General features: G+C 35.9%; 1 pseudogene; it reads left to right on the top strand.

The window, feature by feature from the left end:
• The first annotated feature begins 916 nt into the window (after positions 1-916).
• On the top strand, positions 917-7342 carry LOC150058719 (dehydrodolichyl diphosphate synthase complex subunit NUS1 pseudogene; annotated as a pseudogene).

Below are 7342 nucleotides of genomic sequence, written 5' to 3'. Positions count from 1 at the left end.
AGAGAATTCCTGGCCTTTAGTTACTGAAATACCTTTATGGGAAAGAAGATGAATTTAAATTTAGGCAACCTAAAATTAAAGGACTTGTGGCTCCCCCAATGTTCACCTTTAAAAATCAGGAAGACAAGAGTTAGAAGAGCTATGTTTAGAACAAGTAATTTCACCAATCAATCAATAATATCCTGAAAGAGTATCTGAATTTGAGAATCTACTTGTTGGTTGTATCTAGTAATGGGTTGTTATCTCCTAGAAAAAGCATATATATTGTAATTAAGTAAGGAAGACTAGCACGAAGAAATAAATATTTTATGGTACAATTTCAGACCAAGAATCATATGCTAAGCTATGTTTGGAGTCAAAGTGTCCTTGAATCCCATGAATCCATCCCACATTCTCCAGCAATAGTCAAAGTCAACTGTGAATCTATCTCTCAAACTGTACCCTATTCAGATCAAAGGTGGAATGTGTGCAGATTCTAAAACTACAAGCTATTAATAAATCTTCATAAACATGTTTCCAGAATTTGTTATGGCTGATTCTAATTCATGTCAAGTGTGGAGCATACCTGCTAGAATTTTAGATACTTTGACAACTCATTTTTATTGTTTTCTATGACTGCACATGCTGCTTAGTCAATAAATCCAGCCAAACATCAAAACATGAACTACAAAAATGTATATAATTTAAAAATATGCATTTCCAAATGTAGCTGATATCTCAGTTTAAAAATCCACATTCATCCAGCGTTATCTTCAATGAATAAATACAGATTTCAGTGTTTGTTTTATGAGCATACCTGTCAGTAGGAGCAGTTATGTGTAGCAGGGGGTTATTTAAGGCCATTGTTTTATTGTTTACTTAGAATCTAGAAGATAGATGATTCCTTCATTTCAAATGATAAAAAGCCGGTAATGGAATGCCGCTTTGTATAACTCTGCCCTTTCAGGAAAGATGTAAGCCTGTAAGTGTACATGAGGAGAAATTTAAACAAGAAGTAAGAAATAAACGTTTCAGGGAAGCCAAGTTATGTTACCTACTAATTATTTATAGGGTACTTGGAGTAAAAGTGAAAGAGAGATTAACTGAAGGTATATATTTTGGTATTTGAAATGGCAGCTTTCTTTTACCAATAACAAAAGGCTGTAGAATAAAGATTATGTTTTACATTCCCAGTCTACTTCTAACATTTATTCTCATTTTTTTCCTATCTCAAACATGAGAAGGACATCAGTGCTGAAGTCAAAAATCTTTATGAATCTCCATGCACCAGGACATTGCTTTCTGACAGTCTGGTATTTCCCTTAAGCTACAACATTTATTCTACATTTTAAATACTTTTAGGGTGATTTTTTTTATAATGTAGCTTCATATAACACATCCTGATTGCATTAAATTTGTGAACTGAGAATCTTTATCTGGCATTGCCTTTCATACTTAATTCCTATACAAATCACCAAAATAATCATTAGTTGTTAGACTTCTTTCTAAAATTCCATATTTATATAGAAATTTATTCCTTTTTGCCAGACCTGGAGCTTGAATTCAGAGCCTGGGCTCTGTTCCTGAGCTTCTTTTGTTCAAAGCTATCACTCAACCACTTGAGCCACATTGCTACTTTCAGCTGTTTCTCTTTATGTGATATTGAGAAATGGAGCCCAGGGCTTCATGCATTCTAGGCAATTACTCTACCAATAAGCTACATTCCCAGCCAGAAGGTTTATTCTTAAAACAATTTTTTAAAACTTAGGTACTGACTAGTGGGAACCATATTCATTCAATAAATCATATGTATATAAACACCATTAGCAGGAGCTTTCATCCACAAAACAAATTTACCACATTGTCATCATTACCATGCTTTTTATTTTTAGTGGTACTGAACCATTTTTTCATTTTTTGTTATATTCATGATTATTTTTGACACATTGGTCACAGTGCTTTAATAATGAGGACCATAGCTCTGTTTTATGGGATGTGAAGATAATAATGTTATCATTGAGCTTTTCAGTTTTATAAAAATCTAGCCAAATAGCTCCTTAAAGTTTTCAATAGACATAAAAGTAATACATAAATTCAGTACTGTAACTGTTAAGAGCATAAGGATATGGAAGAGCTGAAATTAGGAAGTTGTATCAAGTCAGTAAAGTTCTCTATCGCTCTCAGCATCAAGCTTATTTTCTTGTCTAATATGAACAATAAAGAAAAATGATTGCATAATACAGAAATACAACATAAAAAGTGAAAGTTAATCCTATTATCTGAACTCTAAAATAGTTAAAAATAGCAGTAATAAAACATTTACAAGCCAGGCACCTATCACTCACTCCTGTAATCCTACATACTCAGGAAGCTGAGATCTGAGAATCACTGTTCAAAGCCAGCCCAGGCACTAAAGTCTGTGAGACTCTTAACTTTAATTAGCCACCAGAAAACCAGAAGTGGTGCTGTGATTCGAGTGCTGTAGAATGCTTGCCTTTAGCTGAAGAGCTCAGGGACAGCTCTGAGGCCCAGTGTTCAAGTCCCATGACTAACAGCAACAATAACAACAACAAAAAGCAGTTACAAGGCTGTAAATATTAGATACAAATCAACATATTTCAGGCCACATTAGTGCAAAGAACTATCTACCACATACATAAGGTCATGTAGGATGAGGCTAAATGAAAAGATATCCAGGATAGGAATCAAGAGCTTTATCTTGTACGATTGTTATTGTTAATGTACTATGTTACTTCTCATCTCTTTTGTTGCCCTTTGGTTAATCTCATATTGTTACAGTATCTGACTTTGTTACCTGACATATTGCATACACATTTATTTGTTTATTTAAAATAGGAAAAGGAAGGGGGAAAAACAAGATGATTGGGAGGGGTGGGGGAAGGGAAATGGAGACAAAAACATGAGAAGGGGTATCAATGTGTGAGAAGTAATGTACCTACTACCTGGCGAATATAAATGTAACCCTTCTATACACTACAATAAAAAAAATAAAGAAAAAAAAAGAACTATCTATCACAAAAGTTTCATCAGAAGATTAGAGAGGAATTATCAATCTTTTCACCTGAAAAAAATAAGTGATCTGTTAGGATAATATCTAGCCTTTAGGAGTCTGGATCTTAAATTATAAATTATAACTGGATTATATCAAATAATGTGGTCTTGAGATAATCAAACTTTTCCTTACTCATAGTTAAAAACAGTTTGCTAAAAATTGATATCTTCGTAAAATGTTATGTCTTGGATTTTCTTGCTACTTATTCATTAAAGACGTATTTTACTTCTAAAATAAAACACAAAAACACACAAGCAGGGAACCTAGAGCACCAGGTCATAGTGACCGAGTCCCATATGGCCATAAAATTTAGTTGTGGAGTAGAAACCTTGGGCTCTCCTAGCAGAGATTTATAATAGAACAAAATCTAGAGACATTAGGCCAAATGGTATGACACTAAATGTAAGGACCTCCAGGATAAGGAAACAAAAACCATATAATAAATGATTGTTGTCCTTAATATACTTTGTTATCTCTCATCTCTTTTGCTATCCCTTGGTTATCTCATATTGTTATAATTTTTCCCCTTGTTATCTGATATATTTTATATGTCCTTAATTGGTTATTTGAAATTGGATAGGGAAGGGGGGAAATCAAGATAAGTGGGAGGAGGGTGGGAGGGAAATGGGGACCATATCATGAGAAAGGGTATCAATGTTTGTGAAGTTATGCACCTTCTATCTGGTGAATATAATGTAACCCTTCCATTAATCACAATAAGAAATATTTTAAAAAATTTAGTTGTGGAGAGCAAAAAAGAATTGGACATAGGACTACTAACAAATTTAAACCATAGTGAGCTAGGATGACAAAGAGTAAATGTCACCAATCATTGTGGACTGGTCAATTGTTTGATCTAGACAAGGCCTCCGAGGGGCAAGGAGTTTGGCCTAGTGGTAGGTGCTTGCCTAGCATGCATGAAGACCAGGGTTCGATTCCTAAGTACCACATACACAGAAAAAAGATGGAAATGGTGCTGAGGCTAAAGTGGTAGAGCTCTAGCCTTGAGAATGTCCAAGGACAGTGCTCAGACTCTGAGTTCAAGCACTAGGACTGGCAAAAGAAAGAAAGAAAGGAAGGAAGAAAGAAAGAAAAGAAAGAAAGAAAAGAAAGAAGGAAGGAAGGAAGGAAGGAAGGAAGGAAAGGAAGGAAGAAAAGAAAGGAAAGAAAGGAAAAAAATGCCTCCTAGATACAAGGGGAGCATCTGACAAGCAGGACTGGGAGCTCTGAGCTCAAGTACTGTGGATCACTTAGTTTAATCAGCCCTCTCTTACAGGATGGTTATCTAGTAGGAGAGTCTGCAAGTGCTCAGTCTGGGGCACAGAGTGCCTGATTTCCTCATTTCTCCCCAGACAGTGTAGAACTCAGTGTAGAATCTGCTTGCTTCCTTTACGCTTTGATAAACCTTTCACCCTACTATTGGACATCTTCTGTCCAAGAAGTTCAAACTGGATGCCTTTGGAGCAGTTGAGAGCCTGCAAACCTACATGGAAAAATCTCCTTTCAGCCAGCAGCAGCTCTTAGTCCACAAACACTGAAAGGACCTTCTAAGTGGAATCTAGTTGTTGCTGTTACAGCAGTTTTGTTTTTTGTTGTTGGTTTTTTTTTTTGATACTAAAAATTAAGCCCTCAAGAGAAGATAGCTCACTAAAAAGACTGTGTTGAATGAGATAGCCATCTCAACAAATGAATAAACCACAAGCTATAGACACGAGTATGGAAAATTAGTCAGTATGACTCTTGTAAAATTTCATAAGTCTTTACTGGATTAAAATATAGTGACAATGGCTGAAACATCATACAAAGAATCCGAAAGTTTTTTTGGTCCAGTCCTGGGACTTGAACCCAAGGCCTGGGCACTTCCTCTGAGCCTATTTGTGCTCTATCACTTGACCCACAGCACCAATTCTGGCTTTTCCTGAGTAGTTTATTGGAGATAAGAGTCTCATGGACTTTTCTGTCATGGTTGGCTTTGAACCATGATCCTCAGATGCTACCTAGAGTTAGCTAGTCAGAGTTAAAGGTGTGAGCCACTGGTGCTGGCTCCAAAGTCTGCTTTTAAAATTGATCAAAGAGCACAAAAAGTATTCAAACAAATATTTGAATGAAGGAAGGACATCTGTTCAAACTGGATAAGAAATATAGGAAGGATCCTGAGATTCTGAAAAAGAAATATTGGAAGTGAAAAAAAATCAATAAATCAAATAAGAAACACAGTGGAAAGCCTTATTAATAGAATACACAGACTAGAAAAATAGAATATTGTGAATTTAAAGCAGTATGAAGGGAAACAATAAAGGACAGAAATAGCAAGACAGGGTTGGGGACAAGGAGGAGACAAAAGATAATGTGCATGACTACAACCTTGTAGAGCTGTGGTACATAAACTCTAGGAATCCATGCATAGAAGACAGAAATGAAGTACAAACTATAAGAACATTGAAGCCCAATCAATAAAACAAAACATAAAACTTCTCAAAATCGGCCAAGAAATACAGAAGTCACCTTAGAGGCCCAAATAGGTGATGAGAAATATTATATATAACAGTAGTGTCAAAAATGCTAAGATTAAGGCTGGGAGCATAGCCTAGTGGTAGAATGCTCACCTAGCATTCATGAAGCCCTGGGCTCGATTCCTCAGCACCACATACTAAAAAAAAGCTGGAAGTGGTTCTGTGGTTCAAGTGGCAGAGCGCTAGTCTTGAGCATAAAATGTCCAAGGATAGTGCCAAGGCCTTCAGTTCAAGCCCCAGGACTGGCAAAAAAATGCTAAGATTCTAGAAAAAATTATATTGAAATCTACATAAGAAAAATGTCAACTTACTTATAAAGACGAATTTATTAGAATTACATTAGATTTCTCAGAGACTACAAAAGTCAGGACAACATATATTTCCAGCTCTGAAAGTAAATCTCTGGTAAAGATTTTACTATACTAGCAAATTTCTCCCTTAAAATCTGTGGAGAAGTAAAGACCTGTCAAAATAAATAAAAACTAAACCAGTTCATGACTCTAAGCAAGCATTGCATAAGGTCCTTATAAGAAAGATATTCACAAATACAATAACTGAAGAAAAGAAACTTTCAGCAGAAAACTAGAAAATAAAAGGAGGAAAGCATCAAATTTGCAAGAAAAACTGAAGGGAAAGAATAAAGAAACAACAGGTACTTGCATTCATGGTGTGAGGGGAAAGAAACACAACAATATTGCAGGAATCAGCAAATGTCCCTCAATGATAACCCGAGATGGGAATGGTCTTAACAGTTAAAAGACACCAATTGACTGAATAGTAGGAACACAACTTCCAGCTATTTGTGGTCTGAAAGGGACATACATACTGACAAAGACATGTAAGCTGAAAATGAACAGACAGAAATCAATAAACCAAGCAAGTAGAAAACAAAAACAAGCAGGATTAGCTGTGCTTATATCTGACAAACTAGACTGTTAGCCAAAATTAGGAGAGATACTAAAGTCACTATATATTAATAAAGGAAAAATTCTAACAACAAGATTAAATGATTATAAATTCATGTGCGCCTGCAACACTATCAAATTAAAAGGGACAAGTAAATCCAGACATAGTAGTGAATGACTTCATTACTTCACTATTAGCAAAAGATAGATTACCCATACACAAAATAAACAAAATAGACTCCAGGAAGATGGCGGCGGGGGCGAGGAATTTTCAAAAGAAATAATTCCAGATTGATGGATGAAATTTTAAAACAGCAGCAGGAACTTCTGGGCCTAGATTGTTCCAAATATTCAACAGAGTTTGCAAATAGTAATGAAAAAGATGATCAAGTTTTAAATTGCCATAGGGCAGTGAAGGTGCTGTCCCCAAAAGATGGAAAAGCAGATACTGTGAGAGCTGCTCAAGACTTCTGCCAGTTTGTAGCCAAGCAGCAAAAGAGATCCACAGACTTGGATGTAGATATGTTAGACAGTTTACTTAGTACGAATGGTTTCCCTGATCCTGATTTGGTATTGAAGTTTGGTTCTGTGGACAGCACATTAGGCTTTCTTCCCTGGCAAATCAGATTGACTGAAATGGTCTCTTTGCCTTCCCACTTAAACATCAGCTATGAGGACTTTTTCTCTGCCCTTCGTCAGTATGCAGCCTGTGAACAGCGTCTGGGAAAATAATGATCCCTGGTTGCGCAATTTTACTTCAGGCTTTTGGAGAAAAGGACTCAAGTGACTCTGATGTTTACAAAGCACCTATGAAACCCTGCATTCACCTAGTTCATATTCCTCATAATTTATCAACAAACACAAAAAAGTGT

Source organism: Megascapheus bottae, chromosome 9 (genome assembly GCF_031878675.1).
Source record: "Megascapheus bottae isolate mThoBot1 chromosome 9, mThoBot2.hap1, whole genome shotgun sequence".
Lineage (NCBI taxonomy): Eukaryota > Metazoa > Chordata > Mammalia > Rodentia > Geomyidae > Megascapheus > Megascapheus bottae.
Note: the sequence above shows the minus strand (reverse complement) of the source record. Positions and strands in the feature narration are given on the sequence as shown.